Source organism: Vulpes vulpes, chromosome 12 (assembly GCF_048418805.1).
Source record: "Vulpes vulpes isolate BD-2025 chromosome 12, VulVul3, whole genome shotgun sequence".
NCBI lineage: Eukaryota > Metazoa > Chordata > Mammalia > Carnivora > Canidae > Vulpes > Vulpes vulpes.
In genome coordinates, this window is record NC_132791.1 from 155,332,416 (window position 1) to 155,356,164 (window position 23,749).

A 23,749-nucleotide genomic window follows, 5' to 3' on the forward strand; every position below is an offset into this window, starting at 1 on the left:
TGTTGGCAAGTGTCTGACTAATTGCACCGAGCTGGTTGGAATACGAGAAAGTAGCAGAAGTCCGAGAAGAAATCTGCTCTGTCCCCCAAGAGCTGGGGAGTGATGGGAAGAGCAGACAGGCCTGTGTTCCAAACCCAGCTCTGCCGCTCAGCATGGGTGGGACACCTCCTCTCTCTGAGGTTGGGGTGGGCAGTCACCTGGCGAGTGCCTACGTCTCCCAGGCTCCCTTGCAGCCATCGGAGGCTATGTTTTCCCCCAATAAATTGCAGCTGGAAATCACTCTCTCTCCCCCTTCCCATGGACTGGGGCACACATGTGGTGGTGGAGGTGAAAGAGCTTCGACAGCAGAACGAGAGGGAACTGTGGTGCCCACGAACCCCCCCCCCAGGCAGAGCTATGTGCCACCCAGCCCCCCCTGCACACCTCTAGAGCACGCTGCTGTGTGAGAGGGCAATCCGCTTTGATCTTGTTTGAGCGACAGCATTTAACTCTCAGTGACTGGTACACAGTGTGTCCTTGAACAAATCACCTAATATCCTCAAGCTCTGTTTTCTACATCTCCAAATCCATCATAAAAATTAAAGAGAAGGCAAATGGAATGCCTAGCACTGTATTTGGCATGCGATACAACTTCAAGAAATGGTTCTCTGGGCCTGTTTCCATATCTGTAAAATGGGTGCATTGATCATTCCTTTGTGAAACCAGATGACACAGAGGACCATGTCACTTACACAACTGATACCTGGTGGCCAGCAACCTGAGGTTTAGTGTACTTTGTTCTGATAATGAGTAGAGGCTTAGCCTTCCCGTGTCCGAGTGAGTTTGGGTAAGTGCCCTGTTTTGGACTCAGTGTGGGAGCTCATCTGGATGAGAGGAGAAAGAGACCTGTCTCTGAGGCCATGGAGGAGGAAGCCTGGCAAAGGCGTCTGACCACACAATGCCTGCTGACTGAGGTGTGAAGGAATCAGAGAAATGTGGGTCCCATTACTTTAAAAAAAAAAAAGATTTTATTTGGTTATTCATGAGAGACACAGAGAGAGCTGAGAGGCAGAGACACAGGCAGAGGAAGAACCAGGCTCCATGCAGGGAGCCTGACATGGGACTCGATCCCGGGGCTCCAGGACCATGCCATGGGCCGAAGGCAGGTGCTAAACCGCTGAGCCACTGGGGCTGCCCCCATCACCTTCTTTGCATGCACAAATTTTAAAAATAAATATGTGCCAGAGACAGGGAATCAATGAAAGAGAAGTGAGTTCTCAAGATCCCCCTCCATTTGCTCCACTCCACTGAAAGAGTATAAAGGCCACTTTTTAAAACTTTTGTTAATTAAAGAGTCCTAAAAAAAAGAAAAAAATTAAAGAGTCCTGCTTTAATTAGATACCTAATAGGTCAGGTCCAGTACTCAGCGCATTGTGTATGCCCTCTCCATTGACACAGCAGCCCCAGCCAGGATGCTCACTCTCACCACCTTGCAACTATGAAGGCCAGGGAATGGAAGTACTTTGTCCAAAGTCACATAGCTAACAAGTGGCTGAGCAGGATTTGAATACAGATCTGCCTTATTCAAAACGCCATGTTCTTTGATGCCACAATTCTAAGACTGAATACTTATGTTCATGTTCCCAGCTAAGGCTAAGTTCTTTGGAGAATAGCAACATAAATCAGGAACTGGCTTCTTGTTTGCCTAATTCAAGATCTTTTTTCTCATGGAAAGTAAACAAATGGGAAACGTGTCAGGCCTAGAGCCGGAAAGCATGGGCCACTCTGTCCCTAACAACTCCATTTCCTTTTGCACTTTTCTACACCTCTCTGGGCTTCATTTTCCTTATCTGTAACACAGGAACAGTACCAATTTCCCAGAATCACTAGGAAGATTTTAAAAAGGAGATAACAGATGTAAAGATGCTACGCAAACTCTCCAGCACAAGACAAAAGTTAACACTGCTTTAGGGCACTCTGGAAGCCTTATTTGTGTTGTAGAAACATTTTACTAATACATAATATGTCCCCCATGGGGTCAGTGAGTCAAGAACATTTGCTCACCTGGGATCTCCTGGTGATGTCCCCTGCGTGTGAGGTCCCAGAAGTTCACATGCCTGAGTGCTGGACCTATCTGACCTTCCAATGCCAGATGGCAGATGTCAACAGCTTTGTGGTCCTCTGTAAGCACACAGCTGGCAACAAGAGTTTACACGTGGATGGCAGGTACTGGGAAGTACCACAACTTGCCCAGGAACTTCCAGTTACTAATGGTGACAGTCCATGCTATGTAAGTTGTATCTCACTCCTGTATCTGGGTCTCAGGTTCTTTACAATTCCTGGTTATTCACCACCTGCTACAGAGAAACATATGCTTGTTTGAGATCCAAATTACAAAAGCATAGCACAGGGCACCTGGGTGGCTCAGTCAGTTGGGGGTCCAACTCTTGGTTTGCTGCTAAGGTCATGATCTCAGGGTCATGAAGTAGCCCCACAGCAGACTCCATGCTCAGCAGCGAGTGTGCTTCTCTCCCTCTCCCTTGGCTCTTCCCCCAAGCACCCCCGCCTCCCCACCTCAGCTTGTACACGCACATGAATGTGTGCTCTCTCCCTCTCTCAAATAGATAAATAAATAAATCTTTTTTAAAAATTCATAGTGCATAAAACCTACTCATTCATTCAGTAAACATTTACTGAGTATCTGCCCCTGCCCAGCCTGGTGCTGGGCCATGCAGAGACCAGTGGGCTGGGTGCAGAGCCTGCTTTCCAGGGAATCAGTATGCTGAATCACAGGACCATGGAACAAGGCTCTACTGTCCTAGCCACTTCACCTAAGCAATCTCTAATTCTTACAATAACAACAACCCTGCAAATTGTATGTTTGTCCCAAATTTTATGATGGACAACGAAGGCTCAGAGACACTGATGAATTCATTCAAAGTCACTAAGCCAGGGGCACCAGAGTGATGCAATAGCTTGATCATCTCCCTCTTGGTTTCGGCTCAGGTCATGATCTCAGAGCAGTGGGATTAGATCCCCTACTCAACATAGAGTCTGCTTGAGATTTTCTCCCTCTCCCCTGACTCGTGCACTCTTAATTAATTAATTAATTAAATCTTTTAAAAAACAGTTACTCAGACAATAAGTGGCAAGAATAGGATTAGATTCTAAGTCTATTGGCTGCCAAAACTCAGGCTCTTCCCTAAGAACACACAGGACTCCTTGAAATGTCCTCCATATAGAATGTCCAGGATAGAATGATAAGTGCCACAGCATCCACTAGGCTTAATGACATGGCATTAAGTGACAATTTAATTTATTTCTCCTTTTGACTTCTAGGTTGGTGACTTTATGCAGCCATAGGGTGTCAGGGAAAAATAATCATCTAGTCAAAACTTCTCATTGTACAGATGAGGAAGCTGAGGACAAGAAAGCACATCTTGCCCAAGGTCACAGAGCAACCTAACATTGGAGCTGGAATTTGAGCACACGCATGTCTGCATTAAAGTTCCAGGCCTTCACCATGTTGTGGATACCACCATGTTGTGGATACTAAGGCCTGGCATTTACCTTCACATTCTTTTTTACCTGGAGAAGATCACCTGCTTGAGGCAGAGACTAATTGTAGTTCATCTTTCCATGTCCTGTGCTTGGAATACAGAGTAATGCCCCTCAGTGAGTGTGTGATCATTGAATGACAAATGAAACAACCATAATTATCCACACAATACAGATCAAGAAACTGAGATTCAAAGAGAGTAGAGTACCTGTCCAAGGTTACCTGGCTCCTCAGTGGCCAAGCCAAGATTCACACCTGGTCCTCCTGGCTCTGGAGGCCATTTCCGGCTGCTGGCAGGAGGACGTCTGTAAGGTACCAGCCCCACAGCGACCTGAAAAGCAGGCACAGCATAAGGACCCTTACCTGAATCCTCTTCATGTTGGAAAAAGCCTTGGGGGTGGAGGTCCTGCAAGAAGACCAGGTACATGGACTCAGCTGGAAGCTGTGACAAGTATACAGGGTAGAAGAAGACCCCTCAGGAGACCCCTGGCAGAGGGGCCTCAAACTCAGATGGCCAAACCAGTCACACATGTTTGGAAACCAGTGAAGAGCCTTGCTGGGGGCCAGGAGAAAGATCCGTTCTGGGGGCTCAGCCAGGCCTGGGGATGAGGCTGCCAGAAGGAGGTCAGGACAGAGGACAGATGTGCACAAGGCCCCGCCAGAGGCCACGCTGGCCCCAGTGAATCAAGTCTCTAACCAGAGCCATAACTCTATTCCAAGCTCAGAGCGTTCCGGTTCCCAGATTAGACCATGGAAAAGTGGTTCCATGTGGGCTCTTCGACTCGGTTCCTCCCTCAGCACCACCCCCCACCCCCCACCTCCAGCCCAGAATCGCAGGGAGGCCATTCCGTGTCAACACGAGGATGTTGCTCTTTATTTTCTTCTCTCGAACACATAAAAATAAGTCTGCCAGACCCAAATATCCATGTGAGCTCTCAAGAAGCTGAGCTTAAACATGTTTGCACGTCGGGACCAAAGCAATCCCACATGTGGCTGCTGAAACAGGGTGTCCTCTACGTGGCAAGCGGCTGCCTTCTTCAATCTCCAGGACGATAATGGAGGGGAGAAGTGAGCACATCTGCACCGCTTCCCATGCTCTTCAGATGGCTCTTCTCTTTCATTTGTCATCCTAATTCTGCAGATGGAAAACCTAAGGCTCAGCGAGATGGGAGTAGTTCAAAGTCGGTCGTTCACTCCACAAATGCGTATCATGTCCACCAATGTGCTCAGTCAGTGAGGATCCTCATAGGGAAAACCCTTTCTTTCCTGCTTTACAAAGGGATTCACTGATGGATTCCCTAGAGTGTTCCATGCAAAGTTTCCCAAAGCACATGAGGTAAAAGACTAATTCTGCGAGGGCTTAATATGCATTTGGGAAATTCTATGCACAAATTAGCCTGGAAATCACTGATTAGACAACACTTGCTTAGGAAATCACTGATTAAAGAAACGGAACAATGCAGGATTCTCTTAAACACAGGGGTTTTCATAGTGTTTAATTGGCTAAAGTGTATTGGAGTCTCCCAGCAGAGTATAAAGTATGCAGTATTTGCCCAAAGTTATGAGCTAGAGTTCTAAGAAAAACTGTTTTGGAAACACTTCCCCAATATATTTGGTTGAATCATATGAAATTGCCAACATACGGCTGTTTTTTATCTACAAAACAGCATTTCCATATGGTTCAATCTAACATATACAATAGGGGTTTTTTTCCAAGTGTTTTGTGACTCCTTTATCCAATTTCATAATGTGATATGGCTAATAGGCCCTGAACTCCTTGAAGGGTTCTTGATGTGTAGCCTTTTATGTGCTCACTGTTAGGGCTGGAAATAGTCCCAGGGTAGGGTAGCAACAGACGACTACTCTCTACCCATATTTGTGCCTGTCCTTCCATACTGTGGAGTCATCACGTGAAGCAGCTGCCTAACTAGAAACGATGTTTTCAGTCCCCGTCCATCCAGGGGAGTCGGAGGTGGGGGGCAGTGTCCACTGTGAAATGCAAGCACAAGCGATGCATGTCACTGCCAAGCAAAGGCAGCTAAGAGTCAGGTGTGTCTTCTCCATCCTCTCCTTGCCCATCTTCTGCCTAAATACAGGTTGGTATTTAGGTCCCAGAGGTTGGCAGATCCACAAGATGGAAGGGAACTCAGCCCCGATTCATCGAAAGCCACCCACCAACTAAGTACACCTACACTGAACTCTCAGGTGAGGGAGAAAGAAACTGATTACCATAAGCCACTGATTGGGAGGCAGTGTTGTCATTGCTGCCGTCATCATAGAATGTATCATCCTAACTGATGTACTAATGTATCCTAACTAATGCAGTAAAGTTGGCAGCAGGTGATGAGAGTGGCCATCTGGGACCCTGAAGTGTCCCTGGTGACAGTGTGGAACCAAAGAGGACAAATGTCAACAAGGCCCACACAACAGAAGTGTCCCCAGTCAGGATGGCCAGACCAGGCTCACATGTGCAGAAGTGCTCTTAGTCGGTGCAGGCTACTATAGCAAAATGCCACGGATGGAGTCACTTATAAACAACAGACATTTATCTCTCCAAAGTTCCAGAGGCTGGGAAGTTCAAGATCAAGGCATCTGGTGAGATTTGGTGTCTGCTGAGAGCCCATTCCTTGATTGATAGGTGGCCTCTTGCTGAGTTCTCACATGGTAGATGAAAGGAGATATCTCTCTAGGGTCTCTTTTAATATGGGCACTGATCCTATTTATGAAGAGCCTGTCTTCATGACCTAATCCTTTCCCAAAGGCCCCACCTCCAAATACCATCACATTGGGGATTAGGTTTCAGCATGTCAGTGGGGGAGACAAGTATTTAGTGCCCAGCCAAAGGCAATGCAATTTGTAGGAAGTATAAGGTGAATGAAAAGCTGGACTGATTAGTAGGGCTATTATTGAAAACACTAATCATTGGTTGAGATCCTGGTGCCTTCCTCCCACTCACACCCCCATGTCCAATCTTCCCTAGAGTCCTGTGGATTCCATGACCTCTGTCTTATGATCCTATCTCCTCCTTACCACTTTTGCCCTAAATACATTACCTCCTTCAGATTTCTCTAAGGCCACTTGCATCACCATGCCCTTGCACCTTCCACTTTTGATCTTCCTTTTCTTCACCAGGACAAGAGAACAGTGCCATAACGCCTCACATACAGGATGTGCTCCATCTTAATCAGCTTTCTCATTTCCCCACAAATGGAGCAGAGGACACAAAACATGGAGGTGGGAAGCCTGACTTCTAGGCTGACCTCTAGCACAACACACTTAGCACTGACTAGGCACTCCAGACATGCATGCCTGCAGGATGCGTCAATGCTTGTCACGCATGATTCTGTTCTAGTACCTACATGTGGCTTCCTTTCGAGGCATGAGAAGGTCATTGTTACTGGAGAGTGTGTTACATTTTGCTATGTCTGCCATGTAGAGTGAGAGCCAAGCTCTAGAAGGGCAGAAGAGACTCTCTCCCCCACCCCACAAGATCTCCCTAAAAGAAACATCTTTGTCCATCAGAGACACAGATGGGGTAGCCATGGCCCTGCAGCCAGCCTGTAACCATATCAGCTAATGGGCCTCTATGAATCAGGCAGGCAAGATCTTACAGTCCTTTCTACTAATCTTTGAAAATAAGACAAAAGGGAAAACATTTACCTCCCCAAAGCACACATCTGCTTTGCAGTTTCTGAGGATGAGCCCACGGAGATAGAGTAGAGAGATCTCCCTCTCTACAAGAACTCCCTGGAAAAGCCAACAATGTGTAGTGCATTTTCCATGAAAGAAGGGCCAAGTTCCCAGAGATGTCCCGCAGTCACTCTCCTTCAAAGATAATATTGATATCCTCATAACACACCTGTTTTTCCTTTTCTGGGCCTGGGACAAGTCCTGTCTCAGAGGTGGTTCATCTCATCATTGACCTAATGTTATAAAATGACATTGTATCCATTTTAGCCTCAGTGTTCTTAGGTTGCATCACAGTGGCCCCTTTATTCTACCTACAGTCTTCTGCAAAAATAAACTATAGGACAAGGACAGAACAAGAAGTGGTGCTCCTACTCGTACAAAACCTCACCGGACAGGTGGTTGTTGCATATAGCAGGAAGCATCCCCCCTTACCAGGCATTTTCAGGCCTTAGAATTATATCTCAAAGTTCAAAGTAATCATATTTAGATCTTGAACTTCTACCACATAACTCAACAAACTAAATTAAATAACCGAAATGTCTCACATTACCAACTGGAGGCCACCCTAAAAGATAGTTATCCACTAGCAATTTATCATGTATGATAGAAACTGCTGTTTGACTACCCAAAAGACATTTCCTTCCCACCTTTTTTTTTAAGATTTTATTTATTTATTTTGGAGGAGGGGCAGAGAAAGAGGGAGAATCCCAAGCAGACTCCATGCTGAGCTGGGCATGGGGCTCAATCCCACAACCATGAGACCTGGGCCAAAATCAAGAGTTGAATGCTCAACCAGTGGAGCCACCCAGATGCCCTTCCTTCCTATCTTTTTTATGGTGACATCTAGACACACACACACACACACACACACACACACACACACACCACAGGTTCCCGTTTTCCCAGACTTCCTTGTAACAAGGGGTGGCCATGTGACTTAGTACAAGAAGATGAAATATATGGAGAGATTTGCGGGGGGATTTCTGGGGAAGATGTTCTCTCCTGATAGAGAGATGCTACTTTGGCATCTCTGGCTATCCCTTAGCACCCTGTCTTTGAAAATAGCTATTTTAGGACTAATGGTGAGGTGTCCCTATTTAAATCATGAGCAACAAGCCTAAAGACAAAAGCCAGTGTCCTGGGAAAGAGAAACAGAAGGGTAGAAAGAGGCTGGTTTTGGTTTTTGGATTTCTTGCTGTTTTTTTTTTTTTTGTTTTGGTTTGTTTTGGTTTGTTTGTTTGTTTTGTGGTTTCATTCTGTTTTATTTGTTTGCCACTGAACCAGCCCAGAACCACCTACTTCTCAAGCAACTGTTTGTCAGGTGTTCTATTATTTGCAATCAAAGTACCTGAACTAATGCTTCACACATTTTCAACTCACAATATAATGTGCTGGGACACTGAGAGGACCACAAGGGGAGTAGATGATTCAGGAGTTAAAAGTGGAAAATAAACCTTCACAAAAACCTGACAATAATATAAGAGAACATTTAATATTATCAATACAGGGATGCCTGGGGGCTCAGTGGTTGAGCATCTGCCTTTGGCTCAGGGCGTGACCCCATGGTCCTGGGATCGAGTCCCACATCGGGCTCCCCAAGGAGCCTGCTTCTCCCTCTGCCTGTGTCTCTGCCTCTGTGTGTGTGTGTGTGTGTGTGTGTGTGTGTGTGTGTGTGTGTCTCATGAGTAAATAAATAAAATCAATATAGCCCCTTGTGAGTGCCTTTTATAGAACAGGAATAATAATATCTGATGTGGGATTATTCTAAGGATTAAACAAGTTAAAACACGCAGAGTAAAGCAAAACTTGCCAGACACATAGCAAGTACTATCTAATAATAGCTATCATGCTAATCAGTAAAAAATGTAACTGTCTTTAACAAAGAGTCTGAGTCTAGGTACTGGATTTGGAATCAGAAAACCTGGCTTCTGGAGAGACACTTCTCTTCTTTGATCACATATCAATGTTTGTGGCTATTTTAGGATAAGAAATCTCAGTACAATAGAGTCCCCATGTCAAAGGGTGTTGAAGGTTTGATAAATCATATGAATTTTGAGTTATCACATGTTGCCAATTCAGTAATGAAATAAATGTATCACTGGGAGTCTAAAAAGGCTTTAAAAATACGCTGTAAATAAAATGGAACATTTGGTTGTGCAACAAGGAAGAGCCTGGAAGTTTTTAAGCAATTTCATATGAAATCTATTTTCCTTTCCTAAAACAATAGCTGGACAATAACAGCATGAGCAGCAAAGTAAAGTAGAGGAAGACGGACAGGGCACTGGAGTGCCTGAGTGGGTCCCACCACTAACCTACTGATGTGCCTCTAGCTAAGTCCTTTCCCATCCCTGCGCCTCAGTTTTCTCATTTATAAATTGAGGGAAAGAGCTTGGAGCTAATATAGGACACAACGGCCCCTCTCCTGCTCTACTCCTCAGCTGTGAGACCAGAAATGGGTGACTTGCTTTCTCTAAGCCCCATCTCTAAATGGGTATGAAAAACAGAGCAATTTCACAAGCAATCTGTGAAGGTCAAATGTCAGAACATTGAAAAAATTCCTGGCACAGGGTAGATGCTTAATAAATGTTGATTGGAGCATGATACATTGTCTATCCCAGACCCAATATTCTAGAGTTCTCTGTAAAGTGTGGCCCAAAGATGCAAAGAAATAAAAGAGAGGATGTATTCTTTGTCCCACGAAACCATGCCCCAGCTGGGATGGCATGGGCCCTGCCAGGAGGCCAGGGTTCCCTTATGAAATGTGAAAAGGCCCTTGGCCAACCTTTGGCATAAAGGACATTTATTAGATCCAGGAGACAGAGAGAGTCCATAAGGACCTCTGGGTTCTGGTATGAGGAATGTTGGGCAGTAAACATGGGGAAGGTCAGAGCTCTGAGAAAAAGACTTCTACAGGACGTCTTCAGTGCCCAAGTATCCATCACCAGAATTCCCACAGTTATGAGGTCAAGTAGGGAATCAAAGACTGGACATGAAAACATTCACTAGGAGCACCCTGGTGGTGCAGTCGGTTAAACGTCTAACTCTTGGTTTCGGCTCAGGTTGTGATTTCAGGTCGTGAGATCGAGCCCTGTGTGGGGCTCCATATTCAGGATGGAGTCTGCTTAAGATTCTCTCTCCCTCTACCCCCCCCCCATGGGGAAAATAAATCTTGAAAAAAAAAAGAAAAAGAAAACATTCACTAATGTATTCCCCACCTATAAAAGTACTCTCATTCATAGGGCACCACACACACTGACACTAACACTTATGGCTCACAGTGACATTTCTGGGATGGGCAGAATGATTCTCCTTTATGGTCAAATGTGCCACATCTAATAATGTGAAGAATATGCAATGCAAATGGCCTTCAAAGTAATATTGAAATTTACAAAAGATGTCAGACATCATGAAGTCAGTGAAAGTAATGCTAAGGAATCACAAGCAAAGTCAGTGATAGATGATAATCTGGCAGTCCAGTTAGCCATCGAAGACAAGGATGATGATACAACAGGTGTCTCGAAGGAAAGTGTTTCCAACATGAGTGAAGCTAAGGAAAAAAATTAATGAGTCTTTTATTGTACTTACACAAATTGTCCTCTTGAACACATTGCAAAAGTCAAAAGTAAACAACACATTTTGTGCTAGCATACAATGTTATCGAGAAAACGGTACCAAAGAAACCAATATTGGATTCATTCTTTTTTTTTTTTTAATTTTTCTTTTTTTTTTTTTAATTTATTTATAATAGTCACAGAGAGAGAGAGAGGCAGAGACACAGGCGGAGGGAGAAGCAGGCTCCATGCACCGGGAGCCTGATATGGGATTTGATCCCGGGTCTCCAGGATCGCGCCCTGGGCCAAAGGCAGGCGCCAAACCGCTGCGCCACCCAGGGATCCCTTGGATTCATTCTTGATTCACTGTAAGCCACTTGCATGTAATTGCAATGCAATCTGAATTTTGTTAAATGTAAAACGAAATAAACATGATAATTCTTGTTAATTTTTTAAAATAATTTCCAACTAAACCTTTGCCCTTTTTTACCCTTCACCATGAAAGCATAATCCTTATTTTTAAGTTGACTCATTTTAAGTGACTAATTTCAAACACGAGGACCTCTTTTATATGGTCAAACAATAACCAACTCTACACTGAATCCAGCCCTTGCTGGGCTCCAGGCTCTCAGGATCAGGGGATGAGCACATCAGACAGAGGAAACAGCTTGTACCATGGCCTTGGGACAGGAAAGGCTTCGATGCACTGGTAGAGAGGAGGAAATGAGCAAAAGGAAGAGTGGGACAATACTAGTGACAGGGGTCAGCAGGGGCCAGCTCAGGCAGGGCCTGTCATCCATGTTAGGGAGTTAGAATAAAAATTCGAAGTGTACTGGGAAGTGACAAAAGAGTATGTGACAAAGATGCTCTGCCTGGAGCATTTGGTGGATAGCGGTGCCCCTCCAGAAGACCCGGCAGCAGGAGCAGCAGAACTGGAAGGAGGTGAGCTCATCATGAGAGGGACAGTTTGAGCTGCCTGCTGCCTGGCAAGTGGACATGCGCAGAAGACATTAGATAGAGCGATCTGAAGGTGGTCAGAGAGTTGTGACCTTCAAGCATGACAAGGACTTGGGAATCATTAGTTCAGAGGATATGGCTGAAACCATGCTCACAAGCACAACCCCCCCCCCCACACACACAATGAGAACATGTAAATGAGAAGGGAAACTCACGAGCAGAAAGTCCTGGAGGAGCTGAGAAAGGCAGCAGCCTCCCCAGATGACTCAACCTGTATACTGTTACCAGATCTCTAAGCAAAAATGGGAGAGGACCATCCGTGGAAATGAGAAATCCAAGGGGACACTTTTATGGCAATGGAATATTAGGTCTGCGCCCTCTCCATGTCAGAAGGTTAATGTTATTAATCAGCTTGGCTTGTTTACCTGTTGCCAACTCAGTAAGGAAATAAAAGCACTGACTTGATCTTTAAGGAAAAACTTGGTCAAAACAACCTTTTCTCTTTGTAAACAAAGGAAAGTTCTCTGATTGTGCAACTGAGTACACAGCCAGCCAACGTTAAATAATCTCACATGAAACCACCACCACCACCACCACCCCCCACTTTGCACTAAAATAACACATCAAATGTGAGGTGCCAGAGTTGAGTAAGAAGAAAAATGAAACAGGTGTCAGGAAGCCCAGGACCTAATTATTGCTCTGCCATTGACAGATGTTGAGACCTGAGATTAGCCATTTCTCTCAATACCTCAGTTTTGTCATTTGCAAAATTAGAGGAAAAAAAATGTGTTTGATTATGTCTTAAGTCTCTGAATGGTGTTAAGATCATGCAATTCTATAAATAGGCAGGCTAGTGGGCACCTAAGTCTCAGTGGACTTCTGTAATGTTCCAGACCCAGCTGTACCTTGTCTCCTATTAAATGAGACACACAACATCCCTATGAGGGCATTCTCGGCGTCAGTTTAGCGATGGGAAGACTTTAGGCCAAAAAAGGCCAGTGTTATAGTGGAAAGAAGTTGGGCTTTGGTGTCAGATAAAGTTGGGTTTCAATAGATTTTAATATTTGTTGTGCCAGTCATCAATGCACTGCCTCTCAGCCTCGCATTCCCCATCATTGCCTGGCTCGGTGGTGGTGGAGCTGGACTCTGTGAACATTTGTCCCTCCGACCGCGGAAAAATGTTAGACTTCGTCGGTAGAGGGCGCTAGAGAGACACACAGAAAGAGGAGTCTCGTCCTGGTTGCATCCCCTTGCTTGCTTCTTGCTCCTGCGGTGAAGAGCAACCAGGGTGGAAAGAACACCCAGTCCCAATAGGGCGCACACCTCAGCAAGTTTCCCTGGCACCCCAAAAGGCAGTGCTTCAGCAAATAGCGACCTTGTGAACAGCTCCCAGGGGTTTTAGTCACACCCCAGAAGTCAGATCGCAGGAGAGTGTCACCTGCACCCCAGGGGCTGGTTTCATTTGAGATGCCTCAGCAAACCTCTGCACCCTCCAGGGGACTGCAACCAAGCCCTCTCCAGAGAGGTCTGAATCCCAGCCATGGGGACCAGGGTCCCATCCCAAATCTGTTCCTTCCTTGCATACTGAAAGATAAAATCCTTTTTTCCACATACTCAACACTTCTGACACCAAGCGTGTGGGGCTTTTCTCACACCAATCAGTTCTCCAGCTAGACTGCCTGTGACTTCAGATGCCAGTGCTAAGTCCCAAGTTATCACCCATACTTCTGATTAACTGGCTATAAATTGGGGACTCCCACAACCCCTTCTGCACATTTGATCATGGGCTATAAGGGCTCCCAGAGCTCAGGGAACCCTTACTTGTATTTACGGGTTTATTATAAAATATATCATGAGGGATCCAGATGAACAGCCAGATGAATAGGTGTATGGGGTGAGGTCTGGAATAGTCCCGAGCCCAATATCTTTTGTCCCTGTGGAGTCAGGGTATGCCACCCTCTTGGCATGTGGATGTGTTCAGCAACCAGGAAGTTCTCCCAACCCCATAGTTTAGGGATTTTTAGGGAGGCTTCATTACGTAGATAACACTTCAACTCTCCCAGGAGGATGAGGTAGGACTGAAAACTCCAAGCTTCTAATCATGCTTGGTCCTTTTGGTGACAAGACCGCATGCAGGAGCCCACCAAGAACTGCATCATTACAAAAAAAACACACTCCTATCACCCAGAAAATTCCAAGGGGTTTAGTACCTGTATGTCAGCAGCTCCTATACCTCCATTTCTTAGGAAATTACAAGGGTTTTAGGAGTTTGGTGTCAGGATCTGGGGGCAGAGAGCAATACATATATTTCTTATTATTGCACAGGTACCCTGCCTCAAGCCTAGAGGTCGAGATTGCTCCATAAACCCTCCGTTTTGGCATTCGTTAGTGTTATCCTTACCCCTTGGTAGTTAATATTTCTCATTGCTATACAATTCTTCATATAAGATGTTCTCTACTCAAATTGCTGCGCGCTTCCATCTTCTGACTGGACTCTGACATGCTTTGAGAAAGTTACTCAACCTCTCTGAGTTCAATTCTGTCTTAATGTAAAACGGAAATAATAATAACACTTCTCGCTAGATTGTAAAGAAAAATTAGAGCTGCTATAATGTACACAACTTAAAAGGTATTAGTACAAGTGCTCAATAATTGAAGCTTTCATTATTTTTTTCATTAGTTTATCCAAGGTCTGGATAAATTATGCACAGTAGGCATAACAGAGGTGCTGGTGCCCTCCCACTCCTACCAGATGCAGCCAATGGGTAAGCGTTGCATTGTTGCTAGAGCCCGCCCACCCCAGATGCAAGGTTCTTCCAGTGAGTGACTTGGGTCTGGAACCACTACATAAGCCTGACCTGTCTGAAACCTTGCCCACACGTCCTAAGTCCCCTTCATTTTCCCAGGTGACAGAACTGAGTCACATCTAGAGGCTCCCGGTGCCTACACTACTGCTCCTCGCTCCCCTGTATCCTTCACAGGCTTTTCCCAATGAGTCTCTTGACCTTGGTGTCCTCTTCTCAAAGGATCTGAACTAACACTTCCTCTTGGCTGGAGATGTGTTCACAGATGGTCAGCAAGTAAGACTCCTGTTCTTCACCTCCTGCTGCAAAGGAGCAACCTGGGAGGACCAGCACTTGTATGAGGGAGTCTCAACTACCCTGTTCTACTCTCTCTGACCTCACCTCGATCTCTGCTTCTGTCATGCTGACCACTCCCCATCCCTAATATGAACACACATGCACACACATGCATGCACACACACATGAGGGCACACACCACCACCTCCTTCCCAGCCTCCAACCCAACTCCACTTCCTGCCACTGAACTCATCATCCTCCCTTACCTCTGGCCACAGGCTGGGCATGGCCCCTGAGTACTATCCCCCAAGCCTCTGCCACAGTAAACTGCTTGAGGATTCCTCCACTTTGGGCAGGACCACACATCCATAACACAGTGTCCATCGAGCTTCCTTCCCTCAAGGCAGAGCCAGAATGGGCCCAATACGGCACCATCTGAGGGACCCTCACCAAAATCTCTACCCTAAAAAATGACAGGGACCAGGTTGGGAGAAATCCACAGATCTGAATAAGCACCAAATCCAGGAGTGGCAGAGGTATGTCCCAACTGAGGCAGGGAAGAAGGAGCTCTGAATCCGGAATGAGCAGGCTGGGCTCAGATGCAAGCGTATAGGTTTTCTGACTGTCTCAGCCATTGATAGGACCACTGTAGGGTCTGGTGACCTCACAGGGATGAGGCCAGCCTGACTTAGAGGGTAGCTGGGTTGGATAATCAGTCACTGCACCCCACTGCTCAGGCCTCAGCCGTCAGGTTGCTCTGGAGGGCATTTCACTGCCCAGTGCCCTTTAGGTGAAGCTCTCGATGGGCCTTCCTCTGCCACATTGACGTCATTCGTTCTCCTGGGCTTCCACTTCAGTTTCCTCTCTGCCCTCTGTTCCTTGCCACAAGCATCTCTATGACTTCTCCCAGAAATTCCAGAAGGCTGGACATTGATGCACAACTCCAGCTACTAGTAGTAAGTGCTGCTTTGCTCATCCCAGACCCCCCAACACAGCAGAGGGGGGACATGGGACCACATTTACACACTGAACCGTTGCCTTACTGGTCACCTCAATCCTTTCCACTCACATAGCCACTTAATCCTCACCACCTGTCCCTTTCTCTCTTTTTCTGGTCCCAGCCCCTGAGACCCCTGTAGGGCTCAAGGTCAAGTCTACGTGATCAGAGGTAAATGACTTTCCCTGTCTGGACCTCAGATCTGCCTCTGACATGGTTGAAGCGGATCTTCTTTAGATCATCCCTCGGGGCCTTCCCAGTTTGGGAATCCCACAGCCACTTGGCTCTATAATCCCTGTCACTTGGCTCTATAATCCCATAGCCACTTGGATCCCAGTGTCTCTCATGCAAACACTGCATCTGTTTTCCCTTCCTTGTTCTCACAATGGGAAAGGGGCCATGAGGTCAGGCCGTACCCATGTCCTAGTGCCCAGAGCTACCCAATCTCCCTGTAAGGAGACTTCCTGTCCCAATATAAAGAGGACTTCCTCCTTCCCCCACTGCTCTGTTCAACATCCCAGTGGCCAGGACAGTGACCTCTCCATCAGATCCACAGGAGATGAAAGACATCCTGCACAGGCGTCCCTACTCAGATACAGCACGAACAGACAGTGACACGTGGACGGCACAGCTGCTTGTTCTCTCAAAGACACACACTCTCTCACACACACTCACACTCCCTGCCTACCATCCAGTCACTTCCTGTCTTCAGACATGCACAAGCCATTATACAGCCCTCAGTCCTCTGGCTCACATTCCTTCTCTCTCTCTGTCTCACTCACACACATGTGCAAGCACACACACACGCATCCAGCCCCCTGGGCTCTCTCTCTCACTCCCAGGCCCCAAGTATGCTGCACCCCAATGAACAAAGACAGCAATGTCTTCTAAGCACAGAATAACTTTCTCAGGTGAAAAAACACATGAGGAGCACCTGCCAGTTCTTGGGGTTGCGTGGAGCTGGAGGGAGGCTAGGGAGAAGGAGGGTGTGGGAGAAGCCCAACCCACAGAAGAGGCGCTCTCTTCCTCCAGCCCAGCGGTCGGGGCTGGGGACAGTTAACAGCAGATCACTTCTGTACCCCTCACAGGATCTATTTATCCCCCTACACTGAGGGAGCACTTACTTAGCCACCTTTGTGGTCCTAACACAGTGACCAACGTTGCTGAGCACTTATTCTGAGTTACGGACTGTGAGCAGCACAGGAATAAGTGAGTGGAAATTCACTTTGATCTCACAAAGTAAATATCACTATCACCACTGTTTTTGCAGAAGTAAAAAAGGAGGATTACTTAAGATTAATGAATTTAATTAGGGATTATTTTTTTTAATTCACTAAGAATTTAAAGTAACTTGCCCAATGTCACCCAAGAGGTCAGGAAGGAGCCGGTATCCAAACTGTATGATCCCTAAGCCCATGATATTAACCACCAGGCCCCACCACCTCCCTTTTCCTCACTTTGGGACTTGACCAGAGCCGAGTCTAACCTCAGCCCCTCTGGTGACTGAGTGTGTGATGCCAAGCAGGGTCCTTCCTCTCCCCTGGCCTCCATTCTCACACCAGCACAATGAGGACAACAGATTCGTTTTACAGAGGTATGAGGATAAGCAGGGGTTTATCTAAAGCACTAAGCAGGGACACCTGGGTGGCTCAGTGGTTGGGCATCTGCCTTCGACTCAGGGCATGATGGGGTCCCAGGATAGAGTCCCATATCGGGCTCCCTGCACAGAGCCTGTTTCTCCCTCTGCCTGTTTCTCCCTCTGCCTGTGTCTCTGCCTCTCTCTCTCTGTGTCTCATGAATAAATAAATGAAATATTTTTAAAAAATAAATAAATAAATAAAGCACTGACCACATTGCCCAGCCCAGAGTAGAGTAGGTCTTCAATAGTGTCTTCATCTCTGCCTCCCTGTAACATTATGACAGTCTCTTCAAAGACCAAAACAAGCACACGAGGTAACAGCCCAAACCTGGAAGGCCAGATTCAGAGAAGGCCAGGACTGAGGCTTTTCCAAATGTCATTTGCAGGAGAAATAAAAAATAATGTTTTAGTTCCTACCCTAGGATTTAGCCATATGGAACTCATTTCTCCCAAGGGGGTACAGATAAAGCCATGAGCAGGTTCAAGCTGAGCTGAGATCTCTTGATGGAGGACAGAGCCAGAATGGGGCATCTGAATGAGCCGTAACATCTCCTGTTTGTCCCCTACTTCACAGTCTACAGAAGCTTGCCCGCCCATTCTCTGTTTGAGGCTCACAACTACCCTCAGAGGTAGGTGATGAGGTCAAGGATGTCCAGGTTGATGTCATCTTCAAGTGACAGATGAAAGAATGAGGCCCAGAAGGGAATATGCCATGCCTGTGGTGAGACCCAGGCCAGCTGACAGTGGCCTCTCCAGAGGGACAGACAGGACAGCAGGAGCAGGGACCTCCTACTAGTAGTAGCAATCACCAATACACATTGGCCAGCAGGGCTGGGACAAGGCTGAAATGAGAAAGACACCTAGGGTACCAAATTTAAAGAGACAAGCAAGCACATGGCAAAGGCCTCCATAGCTTTTGCCCCCAAGGCCCCTGCCCCTAGTCCTGTCCCGTTTACCAAGCTCTGTTCTAAACACTTTATAGGTTTCAAGTCATCTCATCCTCACAACAAATCATAAAGTAGGTACCACATCATTACCTTTTACAGACACCCCTTTATAGACAAGTGAAAAAGGGTGAAGTAGATGCTCAGAGTCTCACACATGTAACTATGCTGCCCATTCTTCCCTGCCACCTCTGACCACGGCCGTGGTCTCATTGGCATGACCTTTCCCAGAAAGGCTAATGAGTGAGCCCAGGAAAGAAGGGGACTGACATTGAATGTGACCTGAAATACCTACAGTTGATTCTCATTATTTGAGGTAGTTCTGTTCTATAAAGTCACCAGGAACACTGAGTTAGCAAATCCTGGTCCATTGCTCCTAGGGAAACACAGGGTTAGTTCCCGTGAGCCTCTGGTCATAGCACTCTTAACAATCCATCAATACATAACCTTGTTTTATTGTTTTATATGTATTTTTGTTTAAATATGTCTGATTTAATATATACTATTGATTTATTGACATTGAACTCGGGGCCAACTGCACCATAACTCATGCTGAAGTCATGAATGAAGGTTACCTGACAGGTGGATTTTCTCCACCAGGCACATAGAACTAGACAGCGCTTCGGATCTGCAGTTGGGGCATCCATGTGCCCCATGGGCGTATGCATGGTGCCAGCATGCCACACAACGGTCATTTCATTTTAAACAGTGAAATCATGGACAGAACCCACAAAAATGTGAAGAATGTGGAACTCAGTTGATCAGATAAAGGACACTTGTTTATAGTATGAGCTGAAACAAGAAGGCAAAATGCCACCTTGTTTGGCATTGGCTGGGAACATGGGCATGGGGTGACTCTTCATTCTGTAATGCCCACAAATGACAACAAAAGCACCATGAGCATTGATTTGGGGGTTACAAATAAATTTGAATGAGTAGACAAATTTACAAATACAGAATCCGTGAATAATGAGGATCAACTATACACATATAATTAGTACCCCTGCTTTATAGAGAAGGACACGGTATTAGAGAGGTCCAGTGACCTGCTCACAGCCATGAAGCACTTATATGGCAAGATCTGGATCTAAATAAACCCACTAGGTTCGGTTCTCCCCAAATAGCCCCCCTTCAAAGAGGAGCATGTTTGGATGTCTCCCACCATCTAGGCCTTCCTCTCAGAAACCCCAAGGGGGCTCAGTGTAGTGTCACACAGGTTTTGGAGGAACCAGACCTGGGTGTGAAACGAGCTCCACCTCTCCACTTCCCCCTCTGTAGAGTGGTGAGGACAGCTTTTATCTCCCAGGACGGTTGTCAAGATGAGCAAATGAACCTGCAAGTGCTCGGTGACAGTAATTGTCTGGTTTTCCCCTGAAAACAGGCCTTTCCCCATAGGGCCAAGGCTCCCATTCCAGGCTATTCAGCTGAGCAGACAGGGTCTGGCCTCCCCCATTTGGAGCTGACAGGCCCTTCCATCGTAGGCCAGGGACTGCAATAGGAGCAGTGGGCATGCTCCATGTCTGGAAATGATGCATGCCCTCCAGTAAATGGTAACCCCCCCCCACACACAGAGAGCCTCACCTTTCCCCAGAGCTGAAACATGGCCCAAGGTTTAATTTTAGAAATGCAAATGATTCATCCCTCCCCTTCCCTTCCAGGGTCCAAGAGCACAAAGATAGCTCCTAAAGGAGCCCACTTGGCAAGCGGAGCATGTGGCACTTTGGAAAGACCCCCTACCTTAAAGTTAGATAGTCCTGCATCTAGTTGCCACTAATAACTGCATGCCCTGGCTTCTTCCCCTCCCCCTCCCCCAGGTCACACTTCCACATCTCCTCACTCTTCTCCATGACTGTGCTTCCTGGGCCCCTCTGTCTGACCTTGTTTTTTTTGTTTGTTTGTTTGTTTTTTATTGCAAAATGCAGTGAATAATAGTACCTGCTCATTGAATTAATTTAAGAATCAAATGAGTTCAAGGGACGCCTGGGTGGTTCAGCGGTTGAGCATCTGCCTTCAGCTCAGGATGTGATCCTGGAATCCCAGGATCAAGTCCCCCATCGGGCTCTTTGCATGGAGCTTGCTTCTCCCTCTGCCTGTGTCTCTGCCTCTTTCTGTGTCTCTCATGAATAAATAAATAATTTTTTTTAAATCAAATGAATTCAAGTCCTCGGCATTTCACTACTCCAAGCATGTCCTTGGAACAGCAGCATAGACATCACCTCTTATAAATACAGTGACTCAGGCCCACCCAGACCCATGGAATCAGAATCTGTTGGTTAACGAGATTCCCAGGTGTGCATAAGAGTGTGTGCAGCACTGCTCTGGTGCCCTGCCTGGCTTCCAGTAGGTGCTCAATAAATAGTCACTATTATTGTTATGCCTGTATGGGTCCAATCCTCAAAAAGTTCACAAATTACTAACATGAGCACTTGGATAACTCACATAAGGCTGGGGTATTCCAGAAAGACAAGAATACATTGTGGAGTAGGGAGGAGACAGTGACTGCCACAGGTTGGCGCACTCAGACAAAGCATTAGGATTGGGCTTCCTTCATTTTTTTTTATAAATTTATTTTTTATTGGTGTTCAATTTGCCAACATATAGAATAACACCCAGTGCTCATCCTGTCAAGTGCCCCCCTCAGTGCCCATCACCCAGTCACCCCCCCCCCAAAAAAATGATTCTATTTATTCATTTGAGAGAGAGAGGTAGCACGTATGAGCGACAGGGGTGGGTAGAGGCAGAGAGAAGCAGACTCCTGCTGAGCAGGGAGCCACATGCTGGGCTTCATCCCAGGACCCTGTGATCATGAGCTGAGGCGAAGGCTGATACTTAACCAAGTGAGCCACCCAGGCACCCCTCCGTTCTCTAACAAATGTGTACCTTTATTCTATGCTGATTGTGGCCTAGGCTCCGATTTGGGTCCTGGGGGAGGCAGCTACATAAAGATGTGATCCTTCCCTCAAGTCGTTTACAGACCAACCAGGGACACATAATCACAATACACGTCATGATATGAGAGGGACGCCAACGGAGCCCAGAACAGGTGTAGAGGAAGGATGGCTGCGGAGCTCACAGGAATGGATGAACACAGACCTTCCCCAGGCAGAGGAAAGCACTTTGAACATTTTGCTATTTCTTATTCCCTCACTCTCTCTCTCTCTCTCTCTCTGTATGTGTTTTGATATATTTGGGTCATATTATATATAAATCTGTATTTGCCTTTTCAGTTAATATGATTACATAAGAATTACCCTGTGCGTAATGGTATAATAAACAGAGAGGACTTAGTGTAGTGCTTTTATTGTTGTCTCCTCTAAACCCTAAAATTTATGCACTGGGAAAAATCCCTCTCCATCCCCTGAATGAAATCCACAAGAGTCCTCATGAATCTTCTGCTCACACCTATATGTGATTTTTTTTAATGCCCTAAAGTCTTTTTAAATAACAGATTCAGTCTCTATTCGATCATTAGAAGTCCCAGGGAATAAACAAAGCTCCAGGCTTGATCCCAAGGCTCGGTTACCCCCCGGTTCCCCCATGGCTGCAGGTCTGCTGTGAGCAAGAAGCCAGCTCAGGTTGTGGACAAAGGGAGAGGAAAGGCAGGCTCTGGGTTCCCCCCCACACCCCCAGGTCACACTTCCACATCTCCTCACTCTTCTCCATGACTGTGCTTCCTGGGCCCCGCCCAGTGGAAGAGAAGAAAGGAAGACAGGCCAAGGGAGGTAGGGAAGGTCTTAATGGACTGACACTGTCAGAGAGTCGCTTTATCACACTCTCCCTGCCCAACAGTGTCTAGAACTCACTCTTAAAACAGCTTCATGGCTTCCCAGAGACCCCGCCCTGCAGTTTCCTTGACAATCACAGTGCACCCTCCTCCAGCTTGTCACTTCCAGCTTCTGCAGCACCCAGGAATCCAGAAATTCCCCTCTTGCCTTTTTCCACCAATTCTGTTTCCCACTCCAGGTGGTCACCCACCAGCTATTCCACCGCCATCCATGGGAAAAGCTCTTACACTATTTGCCCTGGCAAACCCTAGGGATGTAGGTATCATTTCTTTAAGGCATGAAGTCAGTAGATTGCAGAGACCAAAGTAAATTTTAGGATAGGACACACTACTTACTGGTCTTCATGTTCATAATTATAATATTTTAATAACTATGTGTCTCTCTCTATATGTACTCTCCTTTTCTTCCACATTTTAGCTGGACGCATTGTTGGGATTAAATTCTTACTTTTGAAATATAAAAAAGTGTGGTATGAGGAAGTCCAAGAAGAGTCCTTAATGTAAGAGTGTACACATGTCTTTGCTACTTCTTCTCTCTTGTTGCTTGGAATGTGGATGTGATGGCTGGTGCTGCAGCCTTATCTTGAACTATGAAGATGGGGCCTCACTTGAAGAGTGATGAAGCCAAAAACTGGACAGCAACTGTACCCACTGAGCCATCAAAAAAATTTTTGGACTGCCTTCCCCCGGACTTTTTTTTTTTTTTTTTTTGAGAGAATCAGTTTCAGTCTGGCTTAAATCACTATTTTAGGTGTTTCTCAACAAAACCTAGTCACAACCGATTGTGTCATAATCCATCATTGGCTAACCCATAGTTTATTTGATCATAATTCCAGTGTTGTTCTTTAAAACTGTTTCCAATTTTTTACCATTAGGAATAATACCATAATGAACTTTTGTCCATATTCCTGGTTATTTTCTAAGGTGGAAAATAAAGCTCTTGATATAGCTATAGATACAGGTCCATACTGTTTTCCTCAAGTTATAATAATTTACTTTCTCAAAAGCAACAGGGAGTAGGTCACATCATTCACATATTTAACATGCATGTGGATTTTAGAATATACCTCCTGTATTTGTCAACTCCTGTTGCCATAATACCCCATAATAATCATCTCAAAACTCAATAGCTTTCAACAACAACCATTTATTCTCACAATTACAAACTCTGGTTCAGATGATCTAGGCTGGCCGGGGCTGGGAAGCTCTGTTTCAGCCTGCCAGGCAGCTAAATTTGGCCAGATTGCGGTTGGGTCAGGCCAGCTCCACATGTATTTATTCTAGAACCCAGGCTGAAAGGGCAGTGTCCACCAGCGAGCACTCATAAAGTGAGATAAATAACCCAGAGCATGAGAATGATACTAATCAGGGTAGCTGCAACAAGAATGCTACTTTGCAAAGATAGAATGATAGCAAGTGGTCAAGTTCTTCTCTAGATATTTTCAAAGAACAGTATGTGTAAATCAACAGTTGATTAAACAAGAGTTGGATTCAGTGAGCAACACTGATGGCGTGCCTACTCCAGCTAAGCCCATGCTAGGTGTCCATAGAACTATATCAATCCTCGCA